This window comes from Sphaerodactylus townsendi, linkage group LG05 (assembly GCF_021028975.2).
Source record: "Sphaerodactylus townsendi isolate TG3544 linkage group LG05, MPM_Stown_v2.3, whole genome shotgun sequence".
NCBI lineage: Eukaryota > Metazoa > Chordata > Lepidosauria > Squamata > Sphaerodactylidae > Sphaerodactylus > Sphaerodactylus townsendi.
The window spans coordinates 82,869,323-82,882,608 of record NC_059429.1 but is presented as its reverse complement, the minus strand read 5'-3'; the positions used below and the strand labels follow the sequence as shown (position 1 = coordinate 82,882,608).

At 41.3% G+C, this 13,286-nt stretch overlaps 1 protein-coding gene across 8 annotated transcripts in view; it reads right to left on the bottom strand.

Annotated features, from left to right (window-relative positions):
• The window catches only part of SCUBE3 (signal peptide, CUB domain and EGF like domain containing 3), a 120,998-nt gene that overhangs the window by 29,991 nt on the left and 77,721 nt on the right, over positions 1–13,286 (bottom strand). The gene's annotated exons all lie outside the window — the stretch shown is intronic.

Sequence of the window (13,286 nt, the reverse complement as noted above, 5' to 3'; positions counted from 1 at the left end):
ATCCAAATTTGCCAAGGACAATATGCAGTTTTATCTAGAATATCAAGTCTTGGTCTGCCTAAATAAACACACCCATACATCATTAATAATGTAAGTTTCAACGTGATTAGCCTATTAGGATTCCAAGATCAACAGAATCAAAGACAACTTGCTTCGATTCAATTAAAGGTACAATCCTCCTTTTGTACTGTCAAAGGCTTTCACAACTAGAATCACTAGGATATTGTGGGTTTTCCAGGTTGTATAGGCATGTTCCAGTAATATTTTTGCCTGACGTTTTGCCTGTATCTGTGGCTGCCACCAAAGATGCAGGTGAAACGTCAGGAGAAAATGCTATTGGAGCATGGCCATACAACCCGGAAAACCCACAACATCCTAATTCTCCTTTTGATAGCAGAAATTATCAGAAGGGTCTATCCCCTTAAGGTTCACTCCATACAATGGAACTTACTAGCAAGTGAATAGGGATAACATTTTTCCAAGGAAGATTCAGGAAGGCAAATAAAAGAACTCAAACAGTGATATGCCCCAGATTATACATGGTGGTCAAACAATTCCTGCTTTTACTGTGTACAGGTGCAACATAATGTTCTATTATCAGTGTTCTACTGCTGTTTATTTTTAAAACTAATAATGTGGTATTAGATTAAAACATTTTATACTATGTAGAATTTGAAAATTAAAATGCCATCATATTAAAAATAGTTTTCCTGCTGGCAACCACCATTTCTCCAAGGAGATCAGAGTCCCATTCAATCTTTATAACATCCCGTGAGACAGGTTAAGGTGAAAGATGGTGATGGGGCTGGGCAAGAACAAGCAGGGAAGTAGCAATAATTGAGAAAGGGGTGCCTAACCTTTCCCTTGATTGCCGGTTCCCCCCCCCTTGCCCCCCTGCAAATCAGGGATGTAAATTTCATTTAGCAAAGCAGCCTTTTAAACCATCAATCACGTTATGGTTTAAAAGTTTAAACATTAACAAGATCACAATCTAATCAACCCACATACATATTTTTGCATATTCTCATCTCTGCTATTGATTTTTAAAACAAAAATAATATGTTAACATGGTCTGCTGTCCTGTGCACAGACATAGAAACGCCTGCATTGTGTAACATGTGTTCCTCAAGTAAGGATGATCATGAAATGCACAGGAACCCCTCCTTGCTACTCTCCCAAGCTTTGGGAAAACATTTAGAACAATATACAGAAGGCAAATTTCATGTTGTACATCTCTGCTGAAATATCAACCATAGAAAGTTTAAAAATGCTTTTCCCCAAAACAAGAACTGAACACATCTGGAAAGGGCAATGGGACAGGAAAATTGGCAGACATGGGAAGGGTTAAACACTCATCCCTCCTGCCTGCCTGTCCTCCCCTATAAGTGCCTACCCTTTCCTTGCATTCCCATTATCTCAGTCATAGTGTGGCTGAGGGGCTGAGACTAGGGAACTGCCCTACTGTCTTCTGCATTTGGGAGAGCAAACACCTTTCCTGAGACTCTGGCCCTTTATGCATGCACTACTTACCCCAGGGCTGTCTGCTTTGCAATGGGTTTTTCCGGTGTTTTTGTTGTTGTTGTTTACACACAGGATTCTCCTGCTGCAAAGTGTTCCTAGCTGAGCTGATCTGCCTTTTTGCCCACCCCCTGCTCGCTCATTCTCTCTATGCAACCTCTGTCTGGGGAGGCTGTCTGCAGGGACGTAGGTATAGATTTTTTATGGGGGGGTTGGGGGTGGGGCCACACCCTCACCTGCCCCTAGGGCATAGCCATGCCTCCGCAAGCCCCGCCCCTGGCCTAGCACTTATAAAAGCAGCTCTCCGAGGTCGGGGATGGCAGACTCCCCTGCCTTGCCCTGCCCCTCCCCTCTGGGCAGAGGCATAGAGGGAAAATGGAGCCTGGTGCAAAATCTGAGCCCCCCCCCCCCCCGCAGCTGCTGTGATGCTGGAATCCACCCCCAAACAGCACCCCCAAACAGCATCACTTTCAATGGTGTTTAAACTAGAGAGCCCAAATTCTCCTTTTAAATCCACCTTAAAGGGAGAATCTTGAAATTGAAAGTGATGCTGTTTTGGGGTGGATTATCCCCCACCCTGAAACAGCATCACTTTCAATGTGGCATAGTGGTTAACAGCAGGTGCATTCTAATCTGGAGGAACCGGGTTTGATTCCCTGCTCTGCCACTTGAGCTGTGGAGGCTTACCTAGGGAATTCTGGGATTAGCCCACCTGTCCACCCCACACACACCACCAGCGGGGTGATTCCTCAAATAGTCACAGTTTTTTCTGTGGAGCTCTCTCAGCTCTCCACCCACCTCACAGGGTGTTTGTTGTGAGGGAGCAAGTGGCAAGTGAGATTTGTAAGCTCCCTTTGAGTCTCCTACAGGAGAGAAAGGGGGGAAGTATAAATCCAAACTCTTCTTCTTCTTCTAAACTGAGGATTTCAGATTCTCCCTTTAAACCCATGCTGTATGGGTGGATTTAAAAGGAGAATCTGGGGTAATTTGGGGGGGTGCTCTGCTGTCAGTGGTGCAATTGTTAAGCTAGAAAGCAACCAAACTTTCTTAGGGTATCTTTAGGAGTCTTTTTCCTAATGACACTACTCCAGTTTCTCAGGAAGTTTGTTTTATTTGGGGTCCCAAAAGTGCTATGGACCCTCAAAGGTGTAGCCCCCCTACTCTCCTATTAGCTCCTAATTAAAAACAATGGAGGATGGGGCACTCCTTTGGGAGTCCATAGCTTTGGGATCCTGGGACCAAACTCTCACAAAACCTGGGTGGTATCAACAAGAGCTCTCTCCTGATAATACATCCCAGGTTTGGTGAAGTTTGGTTCTAGGGGTCCCAAAAAGTTATGGACCCCTCAGGTGTAGCCCCCATCTTCTATTAGCTCCACATTGGAAACAATGGAGGATGGGGGCACACCCCTTTGGGGAGTCCATACCTTTGGACCCCTGAACTTAAAACCCTCACCAAACCTGCAGGTAGTATCATCTGTGGGAGGAGAGTCTCCCAAAAGCCAATCCCTGAAAGTTTGAGGCAGCATAGGGCTTTCTCGATACTAGGGACCATACTCATCAGCTTACCAGCATGGCCACCACAAGGCTGGTAGGGGCTGTGATGGGAATTGGAATAGTTCCTGAACATCATGGAGAGCCTGATCACTTACCAGTAACAGCCATCATGCCATAGGCTGATGGGAATTCCCAGTCTCCAACACCGGTTTCTGCCCCTACCCCTGGGCTAGCCCAAACAATGTGCCCCCTGCAGGCCAAAAACCGAAAAAGCACTAAAATGTTTTTAAAACCCACAAACGGAGGGGCGGGGCTTCGGACATGAATGGGGGGGTTCAAACCCGAGAACCCCTCCTTACCTACGTCCATGGCTGTCTGCCATCTTTTCTTGGGGGGGGGGGGAGAGATACTGTCTGGGTCCAGCATTAATTGCTAGACCATTTTAGTTTGTTGTCAGTTTGAGGGTCTATCACTCCAGCAATAGACCCCTCAGCATGAAAATAAAACAAAAATTGGCCCTTTTTGTACAAATCATTTAGAACGTTTCCAGAATGTTTTTGATCCTTGGCTTTACCATGCTGTTTGTCAGCGATCACCTTCTCAAACATTTTTTTTGCTGATCTATTGATTTGATGGAGAAGCATAATTTGAGGAGAAGAATAATTCATGTCTATGTGACCAACAACACCTCTGTCTGAGAATAAACAAGATTTTACATTTTGTTTGATTTCTTCTGATTGTCTCAGATAAGGTTGGAACCAAGTTTGGGGTCTGGGTAAAATACCCTCCACTGGACCCCAACTAAACATGCTGCCCCAGCATGCATGCACTCATATGCTCACCTGGAAGTGACTGAAGAGTCACTACAGCTGACACTGTACAGCTGCCATGGGCAAAGATACAAAGAGCATGAAAGAGTTGATCTAACATGAAACAGAAGATTGTCCCAGAGGGCCCTAGGGGCACTCTCTCATACCTTATGAGAGTGTATGGACTAATCAGCTCAGGTCAGCAATGGATGCTTTTCTGGGTCAGCAATGGATGCTTTGCTCTTTGGCACATGTCCCATCAAGGAACCAAAGACAAGGAACAATTTAACCAACATTATTTGCATCCTGACAATATGCCTGCAAATCACAACGTCTGCTTAAAATGAAAGAAATGTTCTAGTACTGGGTACTTCGGACTGCTACAGCCGAGGTCTTAAATATTCAAATTAAAGAGCAATCCTCAGCAGGTCTACTGTGAGTTCTATTCAGGTCTGTTACATGGGACTTACTCTCAAACATGTGGCCTCTTACACGGAGCTTACATTCCCTTCAGGTTTGATTCTCAGTTATGCACACATTTTCCCCTCTTTGGCACCCTACTGTCTGAGAATCCCGGTGGTTTCCAAAAACTCGTCAAATGCAACTGTTTCCTTCCTTCCCAGGGAAAGCAAAGGAGATCCTTCTGTGTCAACACTTCCTTGGGTTTTATCGCTCCTTCCTGCCTTCCCCTGCCCATTCCACAGTAGTTCCTCCTATTCTACCAGTCACCATTTCAGGACAATTAGAAGGTTTGCGGCGGTCCCCCACTAGCTTCTTTTTTTAAAAAAAATCACATTTAAGTTCTATCGCTGGAGTGTTAAACCCAGTGAAACTGACAAGGCTTTTGCCATTTCAGCAAACTATCAATAGGCAAAAGACAGCCACATACACACACACATACACAGGCACCAGGCAACCTCCCAAAATGGACATTACATGGAAACAACAAGAGACGGGCAGGCAAAATGGTGGATCGGCTCAGATGGGGAAATAAAAAACCATGGGGAAGACAAGAACAGTGTAAACAGGAAAAACCCCACTGTGAAGCAAAGTTGGAGAATTGGATGCTTCTCAGTAGTGGGAGAAGTAGTGCAAGCATGAATGGTCTCATACAAGTTTCTTAAGATTGCACTGTAAAGGTACTATATTAGCATGACTGAGTGCCAGCTAGGTATAGTGATTAGAATGCTGCACTAAAATCTGAGAGACCCAGGTTCAAATACCCTCTCTGTCACACTAGATAACCTTCAGGCACTTGTACATGCTTAATCTAGCGTATTTTACAGAGTGGTAGTTGTGAGAATAAAATGGGCAAGAGAACAATGTAAGCTGCCTGGGGTCCTCATTAGGGAGTAAGGAAGGGTATAAATGAAGTAAATAAATAACCCAAACTGAAGAAACAAAGTTTTAGAATTTTCATTTTATAGGTCTGGTTTGCTTTTAGAAGATGGAGCAGGCTCCAGTTCCTATTTCACACCATTTTACTTTCCTTAAAGACCTAGATAGTTGTGGAGCTAATTTCCTGAATATTAACCTAAATTAACAAGTTAATTAATTTCTAAGATGTATTCTTAGTGCCAAGCCAAAAAAAATGAAGATGGCACTCAATTTGTTGTGTTGAAAATTGTGCATTCTCAGAAAACCTGCATATTCCTCTCCTTAGAAAATCTGCTCCACTTCAGTTCAGCAGTGTCACAACCAGCTATGCAAAAATAGTTAGGAGTAAAAAATAGCACAATTTTGGTAATAGGGTAGTAATCACACTTAGCTCCACATTTAAGTCAACAACACCTCCTATACAACATGTTTTTCCTCAACGCTGCAAGAGCTTGCTCATTACTTTGTGACAATTTGGTTGATCCTAGCTTTTAAAAATCACATTTTAGGGCTTGTATTGAGTTTTTTTCTGGCCTAACGGACTACAACAGTCAGAACCTATTTTGAGAACAGGAAGCAAGTGAATGGAAGCTTTCCATTCACTTTTGAAATCCAATCCCAAAATTAGGGCACCTACAACAGCATTTGCAACCAGCATTTTAATCAGTGTCAATATATTGATTTCAGTTCCCCTCTATACTTTGGGATCACACCCCCGAAATCTAGCCCTGATGTATACTTAGAACAGCTTGTTAATTATAAGCGTACGTGGGTCATGATGACAGCAAAGGTGCAACCCATTCCCCCCTGCCTATCTTCTAAGGTCGTTTCCTTTAACAAACACCCACAAAGTGACGCTGCTGCTGTCGGTACTATCCTGTAATGCTATAGGACTCCAAATCCCTCACATCCCTGCCTTACTGTTCGAGGCATAATGATATTAGAACCGATCTCAGAACTTTACTACCTATAGAATGTATGTTTCTCTCAGACAAACTAAAAATGTCTAAGCTATTGAACAGCCCTAATGTAGAAATTTCTGAAGCAGTTGCTACATTTTTAATCCATGTTCTACATGATATATAACAATGATCCTGTTTTTGTATTTGGAATGTATGGTACTTCTGGTTTATGCCTAATAAAGGTTTTTGGATTGGATTGGATATTGATTTCAATACGAAATGAATTGCATTTTTAATTGGTATCAGAAGTGCTGGGCATTCACCAGTATATAAAAATTAAACAACTTTTATGAAACTTTTCACCTTATAAACCTTTTCTTGAAAAAAAAATCATTGCTGGACAAGCTTCTTTATTGCCAGCTCCTTTCTCCCATCCTATGTAACAAACCATGTCCACTAGTTATTGTGCGGGGGAAATCCTAACAATTAGACTTCTGAGAGATTTTATTACTTGAACATTGCTCTGCACAGAAGTTTTCCACAAATCTATCCCGCATGCCAAATTCTGAGAACACATACTGATATCATTAGCACACTGTTAACTTTTTCTTCTCTATAAATCCTAAAAGAAGATCCAAAGGACTTTAATTAGAATCACCACAAATTTCATATTGGTTTTTAGACTGAGAAATGTAAGAGCTCATTCCACTGTAATTGTTAAGTGCTTTCTTTTCATTTATTTATTTAAAATGGGGTGACTCCAGACTAAAATTTTCACTTATAGAAGGGAAAATGTAATTTTTGCCAATTCTCCTTTCCCACTGCAGACCCCCAATCCGACCCATTGCAGACCCTGTCCCCTTGGAACAGCATTTCAGGGAGTTCAGTGGACTGGTGGTCAGGGAGGCAAGGGAAGTTTGTTCCACTGATGGAATTACCTTCTGTTACAAGAAATTTTAGTCTGGATTCAGTTCCATATTTATATCCTATCTTTCTTCTACTCAACAGGATCCTAAACAACTCACATTACATTTTAAAGCAAACATAATATCACATCAAATATGCAAACAGATAAAAATAAAAGGAAGCAAGGCAGAACATTAATTCATGGGTTACTAAAAGCATCATGAAAGAGCTCTGCTTCACAAACCCTCTGAAAAATTTTCAAGGTTGGGGTTTTCTGAATATTCTGTTCCATGGCACAACCATGATAAAAGTGTGAGCTGGAGCAAAGGCAATTCTTCTCATTGATCCAAGTGGGGAAGCTAAAAACAATCTTTTGTCTGATGATCTTGTGGACACATTATAATGCATGCAAGCATAAAAATTATAATAGTAACAAGGATCCTTCTAAATAGAGTCTAACTTTCTGTTTGTTTTCTGATCACTGGATGGGGAAAACCATACACTGGTACTTTTGGTGATAAATCCACTATCACCATTAATCCGGGAATGTTTGGAGCCATTCTTGCCTCAGAATGCGCCTATGGCACATAGCATTTTGTTTGTACATAAACATCTTATGGAACTTTGGTCTTGTAGTAAATAGCCAAAAAGCTTGTCTAAATTGGAAATTCTAAAGGCATATTTCACTGTATTATGTATAGTTCTTGTGCAATTAACATTACTACAGCATGATATGCAATAATAATGACTATATGATCAAGGTGTTAAAATGTTACAGACATTTTAAAACCTAGCAGCAATTATTTTGTTTTGCATTCACTGTCCTACTTGCAGTTTCAAGGGATTCTCTTGCAAATCTTTACAGTCTGCTTTAGATTTAATTGCCTTGAGTAATTTTGTATTGTTTGCATATGTTATCCATTCACATTAATGAATATCTTATGTAGCAGATTAAGAAACAGAATATCCTCTGGACACCCTATTAACCACTCACTGATGGGAAATGAGTTAATGATCCACACAGAACAGGAAAACGTGTCAAACAAACACAGTCAGCAAACATATTCATTAAGAGAAGAGACATCTGATGAATCAGACATCTGACAAAATAGGCTGATACCTAGAAAAGCTTACATCATACCAATCCAGTTAGATTCTAAGGTAAAACAGAACTCAGTGCTATAGTATAGTGCAGCTACTTTTCAGAAATAATGAGGCACAATGTGAAATGGTTTCTATTGTTCTGTGGTAATACTAAAATTGCGTGATTGAGGGGAGTGTGGTTCCCAGGCCTAAGTGAATAAACATGACTCACAGAACCACAAAGGGCATCCACGAGTGCTGGCTGAGTCAGAGGATGGGGAAAAGCAAGGCTGCAATCACCATAATTCACCAACAAACAAAAAGAGCCTTGTGTGTTAAAACAGCATTCCAAACATTATGCCTCTAAACCAGAGGAGCCAAGCAATCAGTAATTATGGCCTAGTTCACTGTGTTGGTAAACCTGTGTTTGGGCTTTACCACTTCAGATTGCAAGTGGAAGCTGACAAGATTAAATGCTTCCCTTCAGGAGACTGGTGGTGGGACAAACAGATATTGTAAACTAGCAGATCAGGGAGGAATGTTCAACAGAATCCTTTCCTCTCATATGAAACCATGTTCAGGGTTTGAGTGGGCATAAACTTCTTTTGAACTTGGAAGTGGTACAGACCAGACACAGGTTTACCACTTCAGTGAGGTCAAAACAGACAAAACAGATAATATTATATAATATAATTTATAATATACCCTTTTATTATAATTTTATCATGTATCTTTTAAATTGTTAGTCATTTTGGTAGCTCTTGTAAGGGCTGAAAAACAGGATATGCATTTTAGAAATAAAGCTGGAAAAGCATGCAGGGTAGCACATGCGGTAAGTGGCTAGAATGTAATACTACGATCTGGGAAACTCAGACCAATAATACACTGCTGCTCTGCCACACAGTGAGGAAATGTTTCCTTCAGAGCAGAGATTTCTATACTGACATGCTCTGCATTACAGTGCCGCAGAACCTGAAAGCCCCATGGTTAGTGAGAGTTGGGAAACTCAATGTTATTCCTTGCTTTGGCTTTCCACTTCATTTGGTCTCTTCTCCCCCCGCCCCCCCCCCCCAAAAAACCCCCCTCTTGCAGCCTTTCCAGGGAATGTACAGTTGGCTTTTGAGAAAAGCACAAAGGTATTGATATAACACAGAAATATCAATGTAACACAGAAATACCGATGCAAAAAAAAAGGGGCTTTAAAAACGAAGCCACAAACATTTTGTGTTGACCAGGAACAACCCAGAAGTGGGCTCAGGCAAGCCGCGTGTCATGCAGTGGGGCATCTCCTCATGTATAAACAAAGATATGTGAGTAGACCCACGATGATGCCACTGTGGTGCGAAGAGCTCTGAGGAAAACACTCCATGCATAATAGGTCCAAGATTCAAAACCCCACTCTGGCAAGAAGCTTCCTAGGTTACCTTGAATCAGTTTCTCTCAGTCTACCCCACTTCACAGGGTTGTTGTGAGGGAAAAATGAAAAATGTGGAAACAATTCTCAGTTTCTTGGAGGACAGGTGTAATAAAAATGTATTAAATAAATAAGATCAGGTCTCTTCAATATTTTCTAAATGGAAATAGCTGTCTGGCCCCCCAATTCAGAATGAATCTTTCCTAATTATGGTCCAATCAGTTGAAGTGACCACTGTAATCAGTACATGGGTAGTCCATTCACTACTGAGAAGTGCTGGCTTACAGAATGGAATATGGGAGGTGTTTTAGCAGCATATAGCAATTCCACAGAGTTTATCAGGCAGCTTCAAGCTGAAAACAAACTGGTTTCATAAAGCTTGTATGCCACTCAGGATAAATGCTGGGACCACTGGAGACAAACAGACAAGTAATGCAGACTGACAAGTAAGCCTTACTTATATGCAGAACTGTGAGGCTGCCACTTCAGATAGCAAATTCCATCTCCATGTCTGACTGGCATTTAAAAATGCATAGATAGACCCACAGTCCACAGCAATTCTGTGAATGTCATGTTTACTTTTTTGCCCAGGTACATATGTATCTAAGAAATAAACTACATATTGCAATACTTCCCTAAGCTACTGAGTCCCTGGTCTGTGTTTGCCTTCCATTAAATCCCCTGCGCTAAATGTCTTAAAATCAGTTTTCAAGGGCAGTAATAGTGTAGTGGTTAAATTGAAGAGATTTGGGTTCAAATTCTCACTATTCAGTCAATGTAGATTCTGTACAGGATTTAACCCTGTATCCCTTCTTTTCTGCAAAATGGCAATACTAGGGAGACCAAACCAAAACTGCTTAAATCCACTGCAGCAATAAAAACAGTCTGCGCTAAGTTAAAGATGCCAATGAAATAACTGCCTGCAAATTTTCTAAATGAATTGGTGTGCTGAAGGTACTGTTTTGCAATGTTTCTGATCATTTACATCAGCACACTGATGGGTTCTGATATCTTAACCATTCACTCTAATGATACTAGAGAGAAGGCTGACAGAACAAGGAAGGCAAGAGTTTTATTCCCAGACACGAAGCAGAAAAAATATGCAAAATGAAACTACCAGTGACTTGAAGAGTAGGAATAAAGGGATGATGCAGAGTATCTCATATTGTCTTCCCTCTAGAAGGAAGTGCTCTGTTAATTTAAAGAACAGGGTGTTTCTTGATAGTGGAGGTGTTTTGCCATATCCACGCCACCTTTACTCTCACTCTACATCCACAAACTTCCCTAGCACAATCTGTAATGCTTTCCTTTACAGATCTCACGCTCAGTGCTATGGCAAAGTTTTATTACAAAGTATGGCAGATTCCGCATGGGGCAAAAACAGCAGTGTGAAAATGGTGTAAAATGGTTTAAAATGGTGTAAAAGGGTTTATACCATTTCCACACCACTGTTTTTGGCCCATGTTGAATCCACCAATGTCTTGGAGCCTGTAATTTCATTTCGTTCCGGTGGAACTGTCCTCCAGTCAAAGGAGCTTTCCACTACTACTCTACTACTGTAGAGGTTTTTTCCATCTTCATAAAACTCCTTTCAATGAGGAAATCTCTGCCACCAGCCAATCTGGGATGGAGAGACACAAGAAGCATATCCTAATTTTATTTTGTAGGCAGATGGCCCCAGTCTAAGTAGCTTTGCTGCCGGGCTCAAGATTTTAAAGTGTTTCTTGACCCCAAACAGACATAGACAATTATCAGGATTTCATGACAGGTCCAAGGTACTCATATGAATGTCCAACATGTAAGTGGCTGCTGTATTAGTACCACTGTATCAATCAAAAGTGCATCCGCCCAACCAAGGGAAGAAATGCAATTTTCAAACAGATAGGCAACTATCCAAATAGAGCAGCAGGAGGACAAATCTTTCAAAATATCAAAGAAAACTGTGCAGCCAGCAATATAAGTTTGAAGCCAGGAACTGAAAATTTACACATGGTAGAAACAGTGAAATTTATTTCATAACAACCATAAGGAAAGTCTGAATGACAAACAAGCAGCAATGACCACAAGCAGTAGTAATTATAAATAGCACTGACATGAAGGGAACCCTCAAAAACTTGTGGGGTTCCCTTCATTTCTCCCTGTATCACCTTCCCCACAAAATTTCCTCTTTCTCTTCTCCTGGCAGCCTGCCCCCATATCCTCTCTTCTTTCTCTGCTTCTTTCCCATTCACCAACCAAGCTTTATTTTATTTGCTCCCTCTCAGTCTTCAGCTTTATGTATTATTATCACTTAACTATAGCCCCTCCTTTCATCCCAATGCAGACTCAAAGCAGCTTATATCATTCTCTCCAATTTTATCCATACAACAACCTTGTAAAGTTGATTGGGCTACAAGAGAATGACTGGGTTGAAGGTCACCTAGAGAGCTGCATGGCAGAGTACGGATTTGAACCTGGACCTTCCAGACTAGAGTCTGACATTCAAACCACTGTACCACACTGGCTCTCATCTTTCCCTCCTTTTGTCCCTTGGCAGCTTCTTCATGGGAAAAGACCAATCAAATTGCAAAAAACATGTGACAGGAAGTAATTCAGGTGCGTTGGGTGGTGGGCATTGCCAGACTTGGATATTGTGTAAGCTTAGCGGAGGCTGCCGCTGGGCCCAGGCATGCTGTGCAACATCAAGTCATAACCACCAGTGCACCTGGTTAAGTTGTGCAAATTGCAACATAGCAAGCTGTCTGGTGGATACTGCTGAGACTGGTCTCCTTGAGTCCCTATACTGAAAGATATGAGGCCAGCCAAGCCTAAAAAACAAGGACTGTATATATAGGGATACAAGGCAATGAGGTATAAGCAGTTAGTTTGAGTGTAATTCCCTATATATACAGTCCTTGTTTTTTAGGCTTGGCTGGCCTCATATCTTTCAGTATTGGGTTGACTGTATATATTTGCTGATCTGTTTAATATGGCTCCTTGAGTCCCTTCCAGCCAAGTCCCTTCCAGCCAAGAAGGAGGTGAGCTGGATTTAAACTGGGGGGCCAAAACAGCTTTGGAAAGAGCCCTATGTCTTCCCCTGTTTTTTACTGGCAGGAGCCAAGGTCTGAAGGCTAGTAATAGCGTTGTAGTTGCCTGAAACCCTGCAATGGTCACTGAGATTTCAGACTGCATTCGTTTCTTAAAAGTACATCATGGCTGACTTAACCCCCTTTTTTAAAACTGCAGATTTTTTTGGTAAACCTGGGGCTTTTCTTAGATTTGTAGAACTATCTGTATTGTCTATTCATGATTCTAATCTGAATTTAAGCCATACTGATCATTAGATATATTGATCTAATATGTGGATATCTGATGTAAAATGGATAGTAGCAAGAGATGATGAAATGGCTGACAATTATCCGCAAAAAACATTGTCCAGAAACAGTCCTTAAAAAAAGATGCAACATATCCAAAGAAAGAAACACGAGTCGTCTTTCACTAATTGTGGCATTACCCCATTTCAAATAGTTTTGCCTGACTAAAGAACACACTCCTTTGACAATGCAACTGTAAGCTGGGTTGCACCCTTCTAAATGCACTGACTTCAATAGACATAGAAAGGTTTTTAGGATTTTAGGATTGCACTGCTAATCTCTACTGTCATTCACATCTGGGAATGACAAATTCCAATTTCTGCTTTAAATTCATCCCACAGTTTGACTCCAAGCTTCCCATCAGTTTCCCCATTGCAAAAACAAGACAGCACATCAGAAAGCAGCTTTTTGGCAGAACTTCTTAGAGT